Genomic DNA, 22,724 nt, shown 5'->3' on the forward strand with positions numbered 1-22,724 from the left:
GAAGACAAGAATATAGGAAGAAAAGGAGCACAGCAGATAGAGACCAAGATACTGAATGAATCACTCCCGTGAACCTGAAGAATCACACAGCACTGGGATAAGCAGGAGGCTTATGGTACAAGGATGTGAACAGCATTCACATTTGTGATGCCATCCTTAAGGGTATTTTGAAAGTGTTCATGCATTTAATTATAGCCATGTGATGCATCATGACAGTTTGGGTCGATGATTGGCCACATAAATGAATGTGGTCCCAGAAGATTTAATGGAGCTGAAAAATTTCTATTGCGTAGTGACATCATAGCTATGATAATGTGATATAATGCATTACTCATATGTTTGTGGTGATGTTGGTGTAAAAAAAATCTATTCCGCTCCCAGTCATATAAAAGCGTATCACATAAAATTATGTACCATGGGTATGATACTCAGTAACAATAAAGGGCTATGTTATTGGTTTACGTATGTAGTACTCTTATTTTTATTCTAGAGTATTCCTTTTACCTATTAAAAAAAGGTTTACTGTAAGGCAATAGCCCATGTTACTGGCAGCACTCTTACACATCTTGCGCTTAGGATTTCATTTTGGATTCTTTTTAAAAAGGTACTGATATATTGATTTCAGTTTTGATTACCAGAAAACAACATATAGGTATATACATGTAAAAATACTGAAATATTAACAAATACTACGAGTGAAGGTGAAATACTAAAAGGATCACTATGAAGTGATCCTTCATGGATCATTTTCCTTCTTCATTTACTAATAGATTTTTTCCCCCTACTTATTTCTGACAAATTCATGTACCTTCTGCTCTATGGTAAAAACCATACTATCATGCCCACCCCCTCTCCCTTAAAGGAGCAGAAATGATTAGCATATACACAAAGTACTGTACCAACATACAATTTCATTTAATACCATAAGTACTTCTTGAAAAGTTACAGTAATATTCATAAATGATAGGTTATGTTGAGAAAATTAGGCTCTTTGGAGAGCAGTATTTATTTGCATTTACTAGAGAGTCAACAGCCTTTCAAACTTCACCAAATTCCTCGTAAAATCATCCCTCTCTACAACCCTTAGTGCCCTGTTCCATCAAGTGCTTGGTTATTTCATAGCTCATTGTAAGTACTAAAAGTTCTGCTCAGGTAATCCCGCAGAGGGAATAATAATTCTGGCTTAAAGCATGATCTCTAAGTCTAAGATAGAAAAATGCACCAGGTAGAATGGTGATTAGCAAAATACTGGGAATGAAGAAGTATTTAGTTATTCTATGGCTATGCATTTTAAAGAATGTCAGTATTTATTGAATAATAAGTGTGTATGGCTGATAAAGTATGTCTAGACAAAGAACTAATTGCTTCCATAGTAAGCTATTCTGTTAGTTCTCCACAATATAAGAAAGATGGTATTGAATTTTGTATGTAAGAATCAAAATGACTTTCCATATAACAAACTGAAGGAGATTTGTGACATTTACTAATTATAGAACTTTGAAGAAAGAGAATTTTATTATCAGCCACAGAATACACTTGTATGAGGAGCATGGAGTGGTTAATCTTTAAGTTACTAGTGTAATTCCAGGAAAATTTAAGTACAAGAGAAAAAGTCTTTCCTAAGTTATAGGATCATGTTAAGTTATAATCATGTTATCAGTACTATAAATAAGTGAATAAATATTAGAAAGGGATCTAGAATAGCTTCAGGCCTAGCAACTCTAAAATAGGTATGAAACAAAATTTTAAAATGTGTTGGAATCATTGCCCTTATTTCATAGTCAACAAGGGTAATAAGACAACAGCAAAGCCAATAATGAAGCTCCGATAATTAAAAGAGCAAACACCCATGCTTCTGCCCATTACGGGTGATCTTCAACAACAAGTCTTGCAGTGTTAACCAGTGCACACGGCTGAGTCCTCTGCTTGACTCCTCTGGCTGTTCAGAAGCATCTTACAGAAGCAGGTCTTCCAACAACCTTTTTTCCACTTGCATGCAACCTTGAATGGCTGCAGTTATACTTTTATATTCCCTGGAGACCAGCAATACCAGATGAAGTCTAATACAAGATAATGAAACACAGAGAAGAAACTGGAACTGGAAAGGAGACCAGACAAGAGATCCAAAGTTTGCATTCTGTGGTTTAAGAATCCTTTCAGAGACTATGCATAAGATTTAGAAAAAGTGACTACAAAGTTAAACTCAACTAGTACTTGCTATTTCATCCACTGCATCATCTGAGATCATAATAAATATAATTATTTGTACTAGCGGCTATATGAATTGCTTATATATGAGGAATTATTAAACATCTGCTTTCTGAACTCACAGGCTCCACATTTTACTTTTCAATCAGTAAAAATTAGCTATAAAAAAGTTTATAATGTGAAGAAGGTCACAATTAAATGTTTTTTCAGGTAAAACATTTAGACAATTCAATCCTGTCTTTCCCATTAGATTTCAGTAAACCATATGATATGATAATCATTGCTTCTTTTTTTTTTTTTGCTTAAATTCTTTTATTGCTACATTTTAGGTATACAATACGTTTACATTTATCATTGGATGCTTGTACCTGTACATGATGTATCTTGGTTCTTATTTTTTCCCCATTATCTGTCCACCCTTTACCCCCTCCACCCTTCCCTATTTACAAAGACTTTGTTTCCATTTTTTTCCTTTTCTCATAATTTTTCCTTTCCCTTCTTTCCTTTCCCCTTCCCCTCCCACTTCCCCTACTCCTTTAGACCTTTTCTTCCTATTTCAAATTATCATTATTCGCTTTAATCCTTATTTACACTTTCAGTTTCTCACACTAGAGAAACTATTTGGTATTTACACATATGTATCCTATTTATTTCACTTAAGAGGGTGGCCTTAATATGCATCCATTTAGCTATAAATGTCTCTAGTTTGTCATTCTTTATGGCTGAGTAGTACTCCATTTAATTAAAAAACCACATCTTCTTTATCCAGTTTCCAGTTGATGGGCACTTGGGCTGTTTCCAAGCTTTAGCTATAACCATTGCTTCTTACTGAGCTGTTGGCTATTTCAATCAACAATAGGCACTGGCTAAAATGAAAATAAAGTCGTATGTGATATAGGTGTTATTTTAGAATGTAAAATTATGATCTCCTGATACTCCTCTCCTTAAAAGAACTGAGAAATCCTGAAATCCTACTCCTATAATCCAAGCTACATGGAAGGTTGAGGCATGTATGTTACAAGTCTGAAGGTAACCTGGGCAACTTTTGTATTTTCTCAAAATAAAAAAAGGTAGGGATGTAGCTCAGTGCTTCTCAGGTTCAATTTGCAGTACTCAAGGGGTAAAGGATTGAGCAAATCTCCTTACTCACTTTCATATAAATTATATTTTAGTAAAAACAATAAAAACTCATTTGCATAAGCACACTCTGGGAACATAAACATTAATATAGAGGGAAATAACACTGCTTTTTAAAATTTAAATTAACTTCTTTTATTGGTACATTGTAGGTATACAACACAATTACATTTCTCATTGGGAATTGTACCTTTACATAATGCAGCTTGGTTCTTAATTTTTCCCCATTTCTAGCCCTCCCTTCACGCCCTCCACCCTTCCCTCTTTACAAAGACTTTATTTCCATTTTTTCCATTTCTCATCATTTTTCCTTTCCCTTCTTTCCTTTCCCCTGCCCCTCCCACTACCCCTACCACTTTGGACCTTTTCTTCCTATTTTACATTATCGATTATTCATTCTAATCATTAGTACATTTTAGGTATACAATATAATGACATTCATCATTGGAAATTTGCACCTTTACATAGTCTCTCTTGGTAAAACTGCTTTTTGGTAAACATGTTCCTATTTCTTTTCTATTTAAAAAATACTAATTATAAAAGCCACCTAAACATCCAATGGAAAGGCCAGCTCATAAAAACATTATAGTGTGTCTTCATCCACCTCATTTACCAGATCTGACACAGTGTGACTTCTGGCTCTTCCCCAAAGTCAAGTTGATAATGAGAGGGTAATATTTTGAATGAATTCAGGATATCAGAGACAGCCAAGACAGTGCAACTCAAGACACTCAGAAAAGCAGACTTCCAGAATTGCTTCAAAAGGTGGCAAGAACTCTGGGATAAGTGTATTTGAAGCAACAGGGAGTATTTTGAAAAGGATTCATGGCACTATGTCTTCTACTATAATAACTTTTTTCAATGTGAACATTAACCATATTTAACAATTGTACATTGTATCTGGATTCCTACCGTAGATTCCACTGTTCCTAATAAATAGAATATCCACAAAACAGAATGACCTTTATGAAGCACAAGCTCTCTACCTAAGACACACTAATGCTTTCCTAAAGCACCAAGCTTTTTTCTTTTGCTTTCTTTCTCTCTCTTTTTTTTTTTTTCCGCCGGGGGTGGTGGGGCAGGGTTTCACTATGTAGTCATTCAGGCTGGCCTTGAACTCACTATGTAGTTAGTGCCCAGACTGGCCAGCTGGCTCTTACCTTAATCTGGCTATTGAACCTGCTCCCTCCAAAGTCATCTATAACCAATTCGTCCTCTAGTCGAACACTGTCATATACTAGGGAAGTTATAAAAGTACTATCAGAAATAGCAGCAGTCTGACAAACTGATCTGAGAATAGGTAAATTTAATTTACAAATCAGGATATCAATTTTATAAAATTTAAATTTTCTCCTAGTAGCAACATATATCTCAGAAGTTAGTGGAAAGATCTTGGTTTCTTGAAGGCATAGAATCAGTGTATGAGGATGAATTAAAAGGAGTAGCAACGTCTATAGTGTCTGAATACTGTTGGAAACATCAACAGTAGATAAAATCACTGTCTTCATAATAGCAGGCTCTTACACAGTTGGTACTCTGTGATGTTGCTAAGATAGTTTTGCCTTTTACAGATGCGGCTAACCTGGTTATATTCAGCACTGAAGACAGAGTATATCCAAAGATCCAACTAACTGAGGCAAGCTCACTTCAAATGCTTAATTTCCTTAACTTCTCTATATGTGGGGCAATTCTCTTTAAAGTTGCAGAGGGGCAGCTAAGATTCTAGACTAAGGTCAACATTCCTGAAACCAGTCTCCCACAGTTACTGATGGCAGTGCTGTCCAATAGAAATACAATGTGTGCCACATATACCATTTTAAATGGTCTAGTGACCACATTAAAAGATAAATGGTGAAATTAATTTTAATAATATATTTTAATACCGTATATCCAAAATATCATTTCAGTAGGTAGTTAATATAAAAATTAATAAGCTATTTCAAATCTTTATTTCATACTAAGTCTTCAAAGTCCAGGGTATATGTTAAATGTACAACACGTCTCAATTTGAACCAGACACGTTTCAGGTGTTTGAGAGTCACGTGTGGCTAATGTTCACCATACTGAATTGCCAAGAGCTAGGAAGGAGCTCTCTTCCGTGACCCAGGGATAACATCTCACCCTCCTACTTAAAAGCTGAGCCCTGACAGCTATGTCTACACTCTGAAGCTCTCTGGCACTAAAGGAGACCTTAGTCTATACCTTGAGGAAAGTTCATCTAACCTTGCTTTCCATGCTGCCATCCTAAGCTATCTCTCTCCCCGTCCCTCCGCCTCTGTCTCTCTCCCTGCAGCCCCCACTATCATGTCCCCTACCCCCTTACCCTCCACAGCTGGCCCCACAAATGCTCACCATCATCCTCAAGCCCCCATTCTTAACTACATCTATTCTCTTTGCAAACACCTTTGTTTCCTGCTTCACAAGAAAAAAAAATGAGACTATCAAGAGCCATCTCTCAGGTAATTCACACACACACATACACATACACACACACACACACACAACTTCCAACCCTTACTTCCACTGAGTGAAAAAGGAAGGCATGTTTTTGCTTTTCCTTTTTTTTTTTTTTTCATTCAACAGTATTTATTAGCAAATCCTACACAAAACCACACATCGAAAGTCTGGATTGTTGTCACATCTTAACCAAGTCTGTTTCTCATTTGTGCTATTAAGTTCCCCCCAAATTCTATGTAACTTAATCATAAGAAAAAGCTTCCAAAGTGGAGGGCCCAGATTCAATTCAGGACACCAGGCTCAGCCACCTCCACGCAAGTAACCATCAGAATCAATCGTGTCATCACACAGGGACGGACCAGTGGCCAAAGTGACTTTCTCAATGGGGGCCTCTAGCTCCCATTCCTTACCTTCTAAACGCAGAACTGGCTGAAGTAAAGCAGCCATGGAACCTACAGCTTAACGTGACTTCACATCACTGCTGTCGCTGCTAAAGCCATAGGTATTACCATTATTATTACATGAGTACACACTGCCTCTCAGCACAGGGCCATGAAAGGTCAGTAACTGCAGCAACGATGACACCACAGCTACTATTTACTGAGCTCTCCTCTCACCACCTGCCAGGCAGTGCTCTAAGCATTTTATTTTACTTGAACACAAGAATGACGCGGTGGAGGTGCGTCCTTATAACCACCGCCGTAAGATAAGCTGAGATCACTTGCCCACGTCGTGCTGCTGCTATGCTGTTAGCACCCGGCTGGCTGCGATGGCCAGCTGCAGGCGCTGACTCCGGGAGCTCCACTCTAACCCACCTCACACTGCCAGCCTGCTGGTCTGGTGGCACCCTATTCCCTCGCTGCAGAGCTCAGGTCCCCTCGGCTCCTCGAACAGTGACCGTTACAGCGATCAGGGTGACACTGCAAGCTGAGAGTGGACACACAGTGTGCCGCAGTGCCCGCTGTCCTGGCCTCCCTCCTCTGGGGCATGGTCCACTGCAGTTCTGTCCCTCACGCCTGCACACTCCCGACCCACGCCCTCACTGGAACTCCACGTGCTGGGGTTAACGCTGTTTGGAACGTAAACTGGGAGAATATGCTGCCTTCGCTTTTCACACTTGTGTTTCCTCTTAATCCTCTTCTTTCCTGAGAGATGACAGATACTATGATGTATGCTCTTTTGAAGATAAAGGCAAGCTTTGAAACACAAGAAAAATACTTCAGCAAGCAGCACCAACATTTACATTATATTGCAAGATGGCAAAGGTTAAATTCTCATTCAATGGCTCCATTTTTGTTGAAATATACAAAAATATTTCTATAAACAGTACATAAAGACGGTGTGCAAATCATGGAAAAATCAAGTCCATCCTCAAATGTTTCTTTTTAATTATTTAACCACCAACTTTCAGGTCAGTCATTTCAGATCCCCATCTGTTACTGCAGTCTGCATACTGAAGCTGTAGGGAAAGGCTTTAGAACTTAATTTTTCACAACGTAAAATGAAAGCAGGACACAGAAATCAGTTTGCAGTCAGATGTGAGAGCCACCACAGGCCTGCAGGTAGAATCCCGCCTTCACTCCTGCGGGTGATGCCAGGAGTCTGTGCAGCTTCCTGACGCCGCTCACTGTTACCTGCACACCATGTGTGAGCCTCACAGGGCACTGTACTCCACACACTTTGACGGATCTATGGGGAAGTGCTTCTGGCAAATGGTTATTAGCCTCTTCAGTCCTTGAATATATTTCCGCTGAGTTTCATCATTTAATACATGTGCAACGTGCTTGGAAAAAATCTTTTCCCTGCCAGTTCTGGCATGGATGCCAACCATGGTGACTCCGGTAGGCCAGGGAGCATTTCCAATGGCCATCTGAAGGTAAGTGTCATTCGCCTTCACATATTCTCTCTGCAACATGAACTTAATAATATCTGTTATTGATTCTTTAATATCAGCAGGAAGATTCCTTTTGCGGAGCTTTCTGACAAGTGGTCTGAGGTACAACTCAGTCTGCTCTGAGTAGCACTGTTCAGTTTACCCTGCACACTGCACTTCACATAATCTTCCCTGGCATTCAATTCTTTAGCCCAAACACGAAGCAGAAACTTCAGGAATTTGGTAATGATGTCCATGTCCTTGCGATCATTGCCATTCCCTAAAGACTCTCCCAGGGCCTCTAACTCTTCAATCGTGGTGTTTTCCTCATGGACTTTCAAGTCATTCTGTGTGTCCTCCTCTCCGGGTTCCTGACCACCCACAATTTCATTGAGGTACTGCTGATCGATCTTATCCAAAGCCGCTTTCAGATCATTCCTCAAGCCCTTGTTAACTTCTGGTGTGAGGATTCCTATTTTTCTTAATCATTGAAAAGCATCATAATCAGTTTCTCCAAATAGTCTAATTGGCTCTCCTCTTTCTCTCAATTTTCTGATTACCTCTTGCCTAGAAAGAGTCATGGGTAATTTTTCCTCTGCCAGTTCAAGTTCTAATACTGGATTTGATGAAGTTAGTGGTTTCTGGTCCTCCTCTTTTGGCTGTATCTTATAGCCACATCTTTCAAAATATGCTTCCTCTTCTTTTTTTGCAAGTTCACTATGTTTGAAATATTTTTTATTTTCCACCAGCAGGGTCCTGTCCTCCACCAGCTGCCGCTTCCGGAGAATCTCCGACTTCAGCACGTCCATCTCGCTGTCCGGGACTGGTGGCGCCGCAGCCCCGCACAAACCCCCAAACCCCACAAGCCCCTGCTTTTCCTTTTAATAGTTAACTCTCCCATTTCTTTGTCACCCCAAATCAAGAAACTTCTTCCACTATAACTCCCTTTCTCCTGTATTTTCAACCTTCTCTTTCCAATAGCTTCCCCTCTGCATCCTATAAAAATATCCATGACTTTCTCATCATTAAAAAAAAAAAGAATTTAAAAAAAAAGAATTAAAAAAAAAAAACTTTACTGTCCCATCTCTTTCTGTTTCTGGAAGTCCTAACAAGTTTCACTTCCATTTGTCTTCAACCTTCTGGCCCACAGGATCACCTAAATTGATCTGGCAAAGGACAGTGATAATCTAATTGTCCATGATTCTCCCTGTTTGTGATTTCTTTCAATATCTAGTTCGATGGACCATCCCTTTATTCCTGAAGCGCTCCCTTTACTCAGCACGCATGACACCATAATCCATCTCCTATTCTGACTATTCCTTTTCAGAATCCTCTATTTCCATCTCCTTACCATGCATGATTCACTCCTTATTCTCTTATCTTCTGGCTTTCCATGGGCAATCTCAGTCTCTTCAGATGACTTTGTAATCCCAAACAAAAATCTCAGTTCTCTTTCCTGAGTTCCAGGTTGGAACAGACAACTGCCTAACAGACTTTACCTGGTTATATCCCACAGGATTCTTGTGCTCAACTTATCCAAAATTAATCTCATTGTCTTCCCTCCCAAACTCCTCCTCTTCATCAGTTCCCTCTCTTTATGTATGGAACCAAGTAACCAACCAAGTAACCTAGGCCAAAAACCTGAGAGTCATCCCCAACTCTTCTTTCTCCTTGAGTCTACTCCTATTGTTTCAGTTCATTTCTTAATCTTGTTTAGACTACAGTGGTCTCTTATCGGTTGCCTTGCCTCTATCATTAAAAATTTATTCCACCTATTTGTTTACACATCTGCTTCACTTTTGTAATCTATAAATGCCTTAAAGATAGGGTCTGTCGGCTTTATATAACCAATAACAGAATGCTCATGAAAGATTCATTGAGTAACAGTATTAATGATTTAGAGCATGAGTGAATGGATGAATGAAATGACTAACATATCCAAATATATAAACTTCATTAACTTCATTAACAATGTAGTAGAGAAACTAGGCCTCTTGGTTTCCAACAGTCCAGGCTCCTTTGGTTATATCAGATTCTTTAGAAGTGGCTATTTTAAGGAATTCTGAATACCCTTTTGAAATATAAATAATAACCATTTAATCTATCTGTGTTGTGAATTGGTGGTTTTGAAAATCAGATTTTCTCAAACTAGGGCACATCTATTGGAAAATGGAATTAAGAACTCTAAGCACCAATTGCATAGCTCTGAAAATGGTTTGTTCTATGACCACTAAGGATAATATAAATATAAATATCACAGATATAAAATGCCATGTGGCAAACGTGTGGAATGGGAGCAATCTACCAGAATAGTGTTAGATGCTTATGTGCACATTCCTTAATGATTTTTTCCAGGTGGGATATTAAGACACACCTGAATTCCATGAAGAACTACTGAAAGTTCTAGTGAATATCCATAGCATAAATAGAAAAGATCACTTCACTTTAAACTTTAGAGATCTCATTATAGCAAATGATCTTTCATCTTATTTGTTGGACTTCTCTATTAGTACTACCTATTTAAAAATAAATATTCCTATATAATGCATTAACTCACATTATTATATATGATCATGATGCTAGATTTATATTTTCATTGATAAAGGAAAGAATATGAGCTAGGCCAGCCTAGATTACATAGCGAGACACTGTCTCCAAAAAAAAAAAAGAGAGAGAGAGAATAAATTCAGTAAATGACAGTTGCAATATCCAGCATATTCTCTTGGATATATATTGACATTTAAAAAGCATGCATTTGTATACAGAATGCACTAACATATTCTGTTAATGAGATATTTATTAAGCCAGAATACCACATTATTGGAATAATTTTGATTGAAATTATTGCCTTCAGAAAGTAGTTTGCTTTTTTGCCCAAGTATTTTATTGTAGAAAGATATTTTTTCTTGTGGTCTTGATCTATAGGAGGTACTTTCTAAAGACTTTATACTTCCTCCAGAGTCATTCTCTCTTTCTAATCCATTGTACACTGTGACTATGATCCTGAAACACCAAATTTATGCTGTTAAAAACCCTTGCACTTGCTTATTCTTTGCTAGATGACCTGATCTCTGCTTTCCCCCACCAAACAGGATTCAGATTGCATTATGAAAATTTGATTTTCTCTTACACTACTGGAATGAAGAAATGTTTTTCAAAAATAAATGATAGCTTTGAATTTCAACTAGTCTGTAGAGTTAAGTACTTTAGAAAAGCACAGGAGAAGTTAAGTTCAAAATTGTCATTCAATAGTAGTTGGAACGATTGGTGGGCAACTCCAGTCTCTTAGCATTCCTCCCTACCCAACTCTCACCAGTTCGATTTTTTTCTTTGCATCCTAGTTGCAATTACTATCATAAAAATTTTCAGGCTAGATTATACAAAACTACTTCCAACTACTTCAGTCAATAACCACAGCCAATTGGTCACTACCTAATTTATCTCATTTGTTAATCTGTCCCTCCATTTATTCAGTATTTATTCCTATATATAATATGTGAGATACTTGTAGTAGAGATAAGGAAGTTAGGATTAATAAGATGGTAATTTTATTCTAAGAGGTGACACTATTACAAGAAGTGAGATAAAAGCCAATGATATGGTAGAATTGCTTAGCAGCCATGTTTCAAATAAATACATCACAATAAAAACTGATATGTATTATTTTCCCATTTTCATGGTGTAGATACTCCCAGGATGTGGAACGGGGAAGTGATACCAACAGCTGTTTCTTGTGGGCTGGTGCAAGCTGACTCCAATAGCCCATTAAAAAAAAGCTCCATAGAGTGACAAGACCTACACTGGACATCTATGCAATGCCCTGAGGGAACTCTAGGGCACCTGGGTCAGATTTCATAGGACCTTCTCAATTCGGTGAACTTCTTTCCGTTCTTCACAGCCCCTGCCTTAGTCCAGTAAGATGCAGTGGAAGTTAGTATGGTAGGATTGCTCCAAACACCATTGATGGCTCCTCACTGCTGATGTCCAATCTTAGAAGGCATGATAATTCAGGAAACTTTTCAATCTTTCCCTGACATACTCTTTTAGTCTTCTTCCCTATAGTTTGTTAATACATTATTTATGCTCTAGAAAATATTTAAAAGTGAAAAAGAAAGATTAAAATGAAGCAAAAATTTGTAATGACACAAGATCGAAAAGAACACATCTGCTGATATGGTTGCACAGGAGGCTGAGGTAAGAGGATCGCCTCAAGTATGAGGCCAGCCTGGGCTACAGAGTGAGTTCAAGGCCAGCCTGAACTACATAGTGACACTATGTCTCAACAAACAAACAAACAACACACGTGATACTAGTCTTGTATCCTGATTGCTGAGAGCACTATCTAGTACATAAAAGTATTCAATTAATACTTAATGCACAGGTAAAAACTTAATTGTAAGTCTCTTCCTAGAGTCGAAAAATGCATGGGAAATGAGAATTATGTCTTACTCATCTTAGTATGTCTTAGAGCATTCAGTGCCTCTCACACTAGAAGGTACTTATATAACGTCTGCATTGGAACCAATCTTCTCTAGGCCTTGCAGTTTCTTAAATATTCAAAACTATGCATCATGAGTAATCAAGTATGTGTATTTCAAAAAATATATAAAAAGTAAAAATGCACCAGACAGATTGAATTGCAAAAGGGATAAAAATGAATTCTGGTCAATGCAGGAGGTTAACCAGAATCTACACTGGAGAATATCGATAGACTTAGAATATCTCTACTGCATGGTGGAGGAGTCGTGGGCATGTAAATTGTTGTACTTTACCAGGGACAGAGTTGAAACCTGAAACTCATACAAATAAGAAAAGAGCAGCACACACAGGACAACCCAGGGGCTAAAATCTGAACACTCTATTCCTCTGAGGGTTTGGGCACATGCTATATATTTTTTACTTAACATGTTTTATTGGTTCTACAACCTACAGTAAGTTCATTTATTCAACAATTAAATGTACATTTTGTAACAAATTCATCTTGGAGAATACATCAGAAAATAACAAGCTACATGGACAAATACTTCTACGAGTACTTCAATGGTTTTTGTTTTGCTTTGTTTGAATGTGTGTGTTTTATTGCATTGCAGTAAGAGGTAAGCATTCTATCATACCTGTTTGTTTTATATTTCAGGCTGAAACTATACAATCAACGTCTATGCTAAAGAGTTTGAAACTTGATGATTCAGTCATTTCCATGCATCACATTGCTGGAAATTAACCCAGGACCTGCCTGTGGGTCCTCCTTCCGGACCCTGCTTCAGTAAGGGTGTCTGTCTATTCAACTGCACCTCCCAGCCAGGTGAACCTCCTCAGTGCCCACAAGGAGCGCAATTGGCACTTATATATATTTTTTTAAGAATAGGAATTTATTTCACATCATTGAAATTTCAAAAATCATTATTGCCTTCATTTGAGCGGCCTTTTGAGTTATACAAAAAGGTTGAATTAGTTAATACAAGCTGACACTTATCACATACTTGTAACTGCTTTGCACTTATATGGGGACACACAATAATCATACCACAGCTATTTTCAAACCGAGTTTAACCTTGCACTTGCTGTCATTTCATACTTATTAAAAACTTGGACTTGAGAAGAACATGTAATAAGAGGTTTGCATAAAGAAGATACACACATCATTGTTTTTTAGAATGCTATTCCTATATTGAAATGGTTATAGGATCATGCTACCTTGATTTCTCATATGACTGTTATACACTGGGGTGGTAGGATTAGCTTCTTAGAAGGAACAGCCTAAGAAATTGCCTGCTACTTAGGAGAGTGAGTGTGGGGTCACGTAGTGTGTTCTTCTGAGATCCATGAAGGAATTTCCTCTTAGGTATTAGGAAAAATTGGGCTTTTCATGAGCAACTCATTTGTGTGTCTCAAGAATGCTGTCAGACATATAATTTGATTGTGTAGAAGTCTAAAAGCTGACTCATATTGTTCCTACCCCCCAGCACCCTGCTGCACCCTATAACATAGGTTCAGGACTTCATGGCATGTATTTGGAGTCTCATTTTTGCTCTCTGTCCTGATTTTCTCTCTCATATTAATTAATTAAATAATTTTTCTTTTGCGATAGGGTCTCCCTATATAGTTCAGGCTGCCTTGAATTTCTCTATGTAGCCCAGGCTGGCTTTGAACTCACGGCGATCCTCCTGTCTCAGCCTCCCAAGTGCTGGGATTACAGGCATGTACCACCATGCCCTGATCATACTAATTTATTTATAAATTTTTTAAACTGCTAGAAAAGGAAGTTTGAAATAAATAAATGAATACATTAACAGCAATACTATAAAGCTTTTAGAAAGACATAGAGTTAACATACATGAACATATCTTTTGATCATTGTGGAAATATGTAACTATACATACTTTTTTGTTCAAGGTGCCCTTTTACAATGTAAGTTTTTTAAAAATCACAGGATTGCCATTTTATGAATTCAGCATCACAATTTAAAAAGATTTACTTATTTCTATAAAGCTATTAACATTCATAAAAGTATAATTATTTGTATTATTTATTTAATAACCTAGACCATACCAGGTCACATTTTTCAAGTCAGTGCTATGGTACATGGGCTCATGTAATCAGTCATTTTTAAATACTATCATTTTTATATTGGGTTCTACTTTTAAAACATGATATAAGGAGAGATTTGAGGAGATTTGCTGTAACGAATCTTATTTTATTTTATTTTTTGGTACCAGGAATCAAACTTGGGACCTTGTGCTTGTGAGGCAGGTGGCGGAACCAATGAGCTAAATTCCCGGCCCTTGTTATAACAAATTTACAGACTGAAAATTTATGAGTACTTTAGTCTAATTATCTTTAGATAAACAGAAAAACAGTTTACCAGCTTTTCTTTTCTTATATTCTTTTTGGTTGGCTTGACTCAGAATACAGTACATTCACTAAATAAAATTCTCTGCATAAGGGCAAAAAGCTGAAAAGACAAACTCCTGTTTTGGCTCACAGGCATTCATTTCCAATTAGAATCCCTGCGCGAGCTGCTTTACCTGCTGTTTGTACAACCCAGCATCTCAACTGTGTCAAGACCAGGACAGAATCACACAACCTGTGCTAAGTCAGGCTGGTAGATGCTGCTCACTGCGGTGCCTGCTAACGGTCTCCGCAGGTTAATTACTGTTGCAAATATGAAGTAACTCTTCCTATAGATAAATGTGCTGTAGGAACTAACATAAGCCTTGCTACTCAGAGAAAATAAAAGAAAAAATTTAAATCAAAGCCGATGAAACTACTAGTGCACTTTTAGAAAGGGTAAGACCAAACAAATGATAAATGAACATCTTTTATCCTCTGACCCAGCAATTTCACATCTAGCTTCTAAAGTAATAATGACAAATGGGTACGAATATTATGTGTAAGTTTGGTCTCTGCAATGTCCTGTACATAAAAATTAAAAATTAACAGCTAATCTATATGCTTGAACATTATGCAGCTGTTAACCATGTTATAGAAGTATATTTAATGAAATTAGAGAATAGCATTAACATTTTAATTAAATGAGGATGTTACAAAATAGTCATTATTATACAATCTTAATTTTATTTTTATAACACGCATAAAAACAACAGTTTGAGGCCAAATATTTAATGTCTAAATTTTTATTTTTTATATATGTTTTATTTTATGAAAAAATAAAACAAATATTCATAACCCAGTAATAGAATAACAATAGTTTTTACACTGCATATCCTTATTTCAGAGTAGTTACTGGGTACAAGGCATAAACCAAAAAGATTCTTATAAAAAAGAAACAGATAACACAAACTTTCTTTTCAACAAACTAAGATAAACTATTTGCATAAATGAAACAAATTAGCATATGTATTGAAACATTTTTAAAACAACAGAATATTAATTTTTGGTTTTGTACATCTCAGTTCTTTTCCATAATTTTGCTTACTTTGGATGTGGGGTGGCAGTAATAAACATGAATTACTTTAGTAATTGGGAAGAAAATAAAAATACTTTTTAAAAAGTTCCATTTCACTTCTCATAGAAGAGAAATGTCTTATTCAATTTTGGATGGTCTAATTTCACTTGTGAAGGACTAAATTGATTTGGGGTCAAGGGAAAAAGGCAATATAAAAAATGTTTATACCAGCTTGATTCACTCCAAATAATGTATGGTACTTAAATTTCACAGGAGGGAAGCAAGTTGAATTGTTTTTATCAAAAAACAACCAGAAAAATAAATGTAGTCCTATTTACTTTAATATTGGCAGTCAAAGTTTGGAGTAAGTGTGATCTCCCAGCACTATCTTTAATGTATTCTCTGTTTGGGGAGAAAAGGGGATCAACAATGCACTGCTCTCTAGGATAAAGAACATGGGCTTCTATTAAGCCTGGGGACTCAGGTTCATTGCTTGTTGGTAACTCATAAGGTCTCACTTTGGAGTTCTATCAAAAAAGAGAAGGAAAGATTTTCTGGGGTCTACACAAAGTTTACTGTATACATCCCTCCTTATTTGCTGGGCATATGTTCTAAATCCCTACAGGATTCCTAAGCATTGGATGATAGCACACATTACATATACTCTTCTCCTTTATTCATATAGACCTTATAATTACACAGTAAGGTATTAGTAAAATAACTAATAATAAAATTAAACAATTGTAACAGTGTACTGTAATAAAAGTTATTTAAAACATACAAATTATTTCTGAAATTTTCCCTGTAGGATTTTGGACCATGGTTGACCATGGTCACTGAAACCATTGAAAGTCAAACTACAGGTAAGGGAAGAATATTTATGTGTAATTCTTGACCATAAGATGCAATCCTCATGGATTTGAAAATTTATTGGGAAAGCTGCATCTGCTTCTCAAAGCTAAAAGTCCTGAACAAAAGCAGGAGGAGTTAGAAAAAGACTGAATACTCAGGTCACTGAAAATGTGTTCTGAAGGCTTTTTTTTTGCTTAAGCCTTAACCAGGTAAAGCCAGAAATAGAAATATATATATATATATATACAAGGCCGGGGATTTAGCTCAGTGGTTTCGCCGCCTGCTGCGCAAGCTCAAGGACCCAAGTTCGATCCCTGGTACCAAAAAAAAAAAAAAAAAAAAAAAAAAATATATATATATATATATATATATATATATATATACACACACATAAAATCTCATATAGTCTGGTATGTATTAAAAGGATAAGGTTAAATTAAATCCATTCTTACTAATCAGACTGAGAAATCAAGGGGGGGGGAAGATGACACCCAACACCTTCAATCATTTCTATAGACTGACTTAAATCCCCATTCACCTCCTAGTGTTGTTTGCATATTGCAGAAAAATAAGCACATAACAAAACTTAAATTTTTCACTATTTTCCTGAAACACCACCATCAACAGATATCTGTCAAAAGTCTACCGCCACTGGGGGATCTGTCATCAACGCACAATTCCAGGCCCCGGTCCCCAGTCATTTCCAATGTACATCAAAGTTTGAGAAATAGTGTGGCAGAGCATTTGCAGGTATTGGAGATGCCAAAAAGAGCAACACTGGTGTTCTAGTTAGCTTTCTGGACCAGGCAATGAGGAGCATGAGTAAAAGATAACACTATAAGGAGCATATGCTAATTGCATGGGGTGAGGTATGGAGAGTTAATGGCAGACGAATTTGAAGGAAGGAAAGTCACACATTTTTGAGACAATTGGTAGTATCTTAAAGATAGTACTTGGAAAATAATTTAAAAAGGAGTAGAGTATACTCAACTTCTCTGTGTAAGTTTCCACTCGAACAGTCTGGTAAATGAGACATACCCAGAGCTCTGGGTAGGGTCACTGTGCCAAGAGAAGCAATTGGGTCTGAACAACTTAGTGACGATTACTTGAAAACAGCTCACTGACCAGGCACCAGGGCTGCTGAAGATCGTGGGGAGAAGAAACTTGTGGAGAGAAGACCACACTGGTTTATTCTGAAATGCACAACCTTCTCTGAATGAGGGCAGGTTCTCCCCCAAACATACATATTTCTCTTTTTACATTGAATGTGTTAAATTTAGGTTTTATTTAAACTGTAGGAAAACTTTTTAAAACAATTCTGCAAGCATTTTTTGGGCAAGTATAGACTTCTTTCATAATATGAATAGTTAATTCCTAAATAGCATGTACTGTGAGTTAATACTTTCACATATTTCAATTAAGTGCTTTAAAAAGATCATGCTTATACTTATTTTATAGAAGTGACTGTTTTGTTATTAGTGCTCTGTTATCTAATGTCATTAAACAAAGATCAACAAAGATGAAAGAATCTACATGGTCACATTTAAGGACCCTAAAAGTCCCTCTGTTTGGCTTTGTAAGTGGTAGGATTGTTTCACTGAGATATAAATAGAATGTCTCACTAACAATGTCCTAAAAACACCATAGTTCAGTACTATTTGTGCCACCAGTAACTGATCCTGGACTCAAATCTGCCACTCGTGTTACCAGCTTTTACCTATTGATAGACTTGTAAAATGACAGGCTCTGTCATGTCCCCAGATGGTAATTTCTCAGGGTCTTAAGGAGGTTTAAAAATATTTTTCTTCCATCTTAACACAAAGCCCCTGTCTTAAGTGATGCCGCTGGGGACTGACATTTGAAGCTGACTTGCAGCATGTGTGCATAAGGAAGATAAGGCCTGGCGCATGTTACCACAGCTGCCTGGGATTGGAAATGCTGGCAGCTCCAGCTGAGGCTACGCCACATCCCAGTGTGCAAGGCTTTAGGGAAACCTGAGCTGCTCCTCCTATGATGGGGACATATGGGGTTAGAATATGACTATTTTAAAGATATTGAGAGCAGTGGATCCTCTCTATGACTAAAAAGGAAAATGGAAAGAAAAAAATAAAATATGAACCAAAGATATCTTAAAGGAAACAGTATCATTTAATAAAAACAGTTAATGCAGCTAAATAGAGGTGAAATAATCATTAGGAAGGAATTGTTTTTAAATAAAAAGAAAGGGAAAAGGACTGAATGGTGAAATTTTTGTGAGACTCATTGAAACAAGTGTACTAAAAATAGTGAGGCAAAGGAAGCTGATATAAGAAATGAGGAAATGAAAATCAGTAAAATGCCAAAATTAAAAAAAAAAAACAGAGAGAAGGGGAACAAAACAATACACCATGAAGGAAAATAGTCATCAAAATTTCTTAGTCCCTGTGGAGGCCAAGGTGGCAGGACAGGAGACAAGAGACAGCAAGGGCTAAGGAGGTGGGGCTGGAAGTAGCCATGAGAGAAGATGCTAAGGCAGAAGAGTAGGCAAAACCAAAACAAAACTTGAAAGTCTAGGACAGTGATTCAGAAAAAGAATCAACTCCAACTGGATACACAGGCCAGTGTCCTCAAAGAGTTATAATTCTCTAGACGACAGTTACATGAGGGGTCATTAAAATGAACTGGAATGTTGTAAAACTAACTTACTGAAGTTTGTGTCTAAAAGGTTACCATTCTCATGGACAAAATAGCTATTGGTGCTATTACCACATAAAGAAGCCATCTTGAAGTGGCCAGAAACTAATCTAGCAGAAGAATTATGTCCTCAAGTACTTTGACGGCATTTGAAATATATTTCTTGTATTATATGCAGCTAATATTGAAAAAACTATATCCTTGGGATTTTAAGTCAGAAATAACTGAAGATGAATCCACGCAGAATACAGTCTAAATCTTGGCTTAACTTTTTAATGACAATATGCCCTTTGGAAAAAGTAAAAAGGTAATTTAAAAAATGTTTTTCAAATAAGCTTTTTTGATCCTCATTTATAAGATGGTTACCAAAAAATTTACCTTGAAAGGAGCTGAGTTTAAAGCAAATGAGTACAAAGCTTCTGGGTCAGTGACTGGCCATAGCAGTCAAAACAAATAGTTTCTCCCTATTTTCTTTTTTAATCTCTGCCCCAGCTGATGCTGCGGTCCTCCTCGGACCCATGCCTAACCCTGGAGGACCTAGAAAGCACCTGCCCTGTTCCCAGCCAACATGGTGGCCCACCAGGTACCCGTGCCTGAGCCTAGAGGAGTTGGAAACCCAGCGCCCCACACCTCTAGTCCTTGGGTTTTCCACATCACCAGGCAACAGAGCTGACAACCAACAGACTGACCTGAGTGAAGGGAAGACTAACACCCAACGGGAGAGTCTCGCTTCAGGACTGAAGTGATACCCATTCAGGGACTGGGTGAGAAATGGCCTTGGGAGACAGGCACGGAGAGGGTGAGAGCCAAGTAGGGACATCGTCTTCGGTTCCCGGGAGGCCCAGGCTTAGACTAGGAAGATCAGGGGCCTTATACTCTGTTGTAAAAGGGCAGTGTTGGTGGGAGTAACTGTCAGAGGGGGCTGTCCTAAAGAAGGCATTTAACCGAGAGGTATGTTTGTGCTCTTGCTGCTAACATCAAGCAGAAATCAGTGCTCTGAATGACTATAGGTAAACATGGAGGGGGCATCTTCACTAAAATCAGAGTTTTGGTGAAAGCCTGTTCATGAGTGGTTCCTAGGGCTTCTCAATATTCCATTGATATTTGATACAATTGCTGTTGAATTTACTACCATAGACAATGTAACATAGTACTGCCTGGCAACTGTTTTTTCCCTATACCAATACCTGTATTGTCTGAAGGGTCTTGCTACAAAGGATGGGGCACTGAGCCAAAGAATTTGCAAACCCTAGCAAAAAAAAATAAACAAAGACCCCGAAACATGAAAAGGTAAGCCAAGAAAATGCCTCCCAGAACACCCAATTCCCCAAAAATCAGTACAGGGGGAAATGAATTGGAAGAAACCAAAAGCTGTAGAGCATATAGATCTGAAAGATACCAATGAAGGTAAAACAATTCTGTGATGTGCTCAGAAAATTTAAAGAAGGTATAACTAATCACATAATAACTAATCATGTAATGAAACAAATGATCAGCGAGTCTAGAGAACACACTAATAAACAGCTAGTGGAGCTAAAAAGAGAGATGCAAAACATGAGTGCCCAGCAAAGAAATGAATGAAAGTCCATAATAAAGTTCTAAATGTAAATCCAGGAGATTAAAAACACGATTGAAAGTATAGGCAGCAGAAGTGACCAATGCAAAGATACAGTGTCAGACCTAGAGGACAGAGCTGCAGTCAATGATCAGTTAATGAGAGACACCTTAAAAACAACAAAAGAACATGAAAAATGGATCCAACAGCTCCTGGATGACTCAAAGAGGTCTAATATGAGTAACTGGAATTAGAAAAGCATCAGAAGACAGCACAATGGGCACAAAGAACCTGTTTACAACAGTAATAGCAGAAGATGTTTCAGGGTTGAAAAATGAATTTAACATACAGATTAGTGAAACATATAGAACCCCAAATACCATGATCAAAACAAAACAAAACACCACTGCATGCAACATAATAATTAAAACACCAGAAATACACAACAACAGAATCTTAAAGCCTGCTAGAGAAAAGCAACAAATCATCTATAAAGGAAAACCTATCAAAATTACAACAGATTTCTCAATACAAACCTTAAAGGCAAGGAGAGCACTGAATGAAGTGTTTCAAGATCTTAAAGAAAACAACTTTCTGGCTGGGAATTTAGCTCAGTGGTTCTGCCATCTGCCTTGCAAGCGCAAGGTCCTGAGTTTGATTGCTGGTACAAAAAAAAAAAAAAAAAAAAAAAAGAAACAACTTTCAACCCAGACTGTTATACCCCACAAAATTATCTTTCAAAATCGATGGAAAAATAATATACTTCTATGACAAAGAAAACCTAAAGAAATTCATGCCCACCAAACTAACACTCCAAAAAATTCTCAAGAATATCTTAGAAGACAATGAAGTTAACAACACCAAAAGGTCCAACAAAATGAATACATGAGGTAGGGATAGTAATTAAGTAAAAGGGAAAAAAAGCAAAACAGCAACAGGAAATTAATACAATGGCAGGTATAAATCAATACCTATCAATTGTAACTGTAAAGGTAAGTCAACTTAACTTGCCAATTGAAAGACATAGATTAGCCGAATGGATAAAGAAACAAAATCCAATGGTATGCTGTATAAAAGAAACATATTTAACACAAAAAGAAATTCATAGACTAAAAATCAAAGGATGAAAAACAATATTCCATGCAACGAGAACCTAAAAACAAGCAGGAGTAGCTATTGTATTTTTAGATGAAGTGGATTTCAAACCAAAGCTGATCAAAAGAAGCAAAGAAAGACATTACATATTGGTTAGTGGAACTATTCAACAAGAAGAGATAACAAACACAAACATATTTGCGCTAAACCACAATACACCCAATCTCATGAAACAAACTCTAATCCATTTTTATGTTCACATAAAAAATCAGATAAACATCAATATAATTATAGTGGGGAATCTCAATACCCCACTATCACAAGTAGACTGATCAACAAAACAAAAAAATCATCAAAGAAATATCATAGCTAAACCAAACCTTCAAACAAATAGACTTAATACACAGATAGTTTCACCTAACAACAAAAAGTGTGATACCTCAGTTGTCAAACTCAATTCATTCCAAATTCATGTTCAAACACTGAAAAGTTTGAGAAGTGAGCATATTTTTCCCAAAAGAAATAATGGGAAACCAAATAATTAGTTCGGAGGCTCAAAAATTACATGTAAATTCCTTTTCTATCATGGTTCTCAGTTTTCTGCTTAGCTTTACTGCTGGTATCACTGTCTTTGGAGCTATGGTTAACAATATTTTGTGCAAATAAAGTCCAAAAAAGTGCAGTGAGAAATGTCTTAACACACTAATACAAGCACTATATGTTGTCCGGATGGGAGTGGGGCTTAAACTAAAGCATCACCCCTTTGTGTCCATGGCAAGACACGGTGTGTGACTCACTCTCAGCTTATATAGGATTTTTCAAATTGGATTTTTGGGTCGAGGGGAATGGGGAAGAATGAAGAATTAAGATATTTTACATACAGGTACAAATTCTCTGTGATGAATGTGAACATTATATCTGGTAAACATGTACAATAAAAAAAACAAAGCAAGAGGGTCAGGGATTTA

The 22,724-nt window shown here is 37.1% G+C and overlaps 1 protein-coding gene and 1 pseudogene across 16 annotated transcripts in view; both read right to left on the bottom strand.

The window, feature by feature from the left end:
* Positions 1–22,724, bottom strand: part of Nme7 (NME/NM23 family member 7) — a 192,535-nt gene that overhangs the window by 43,448 nt on the left and 126,363 nt on the right. The gene's annotated exons all lie outside the window — the stretch shown is intronic.
* Positions 7,167–10,228, bottom strand: LOC147829127 (pre-mRNA-splicing factor 18 pseudogene; annotated as a pseudogene). The gene has a single exon (XR_015449525.1). The product of XR_015449525.1 is annotated as a pre-mRNA-splicing factor 18 pseudogene (transcript).

The sequence above is a fragment of the Heterocephalus glaber genome, unplaced genomic scaffold, assembly GCF_053883595.1.
Source record: "Heterocephalus glaber isolate CG9 unplaced genomic scaffold, H.glaber_assembly_v1.0 deba00000738, whole genome shotgun sequence".
In the NCBI taxonomy this organism is placed as follows: Eukaryota; Metazoa; Chordata; class Mammalia; order Rodentia; family Bathyergidae; genus Heterocephalus; species Heterocephalus glaber.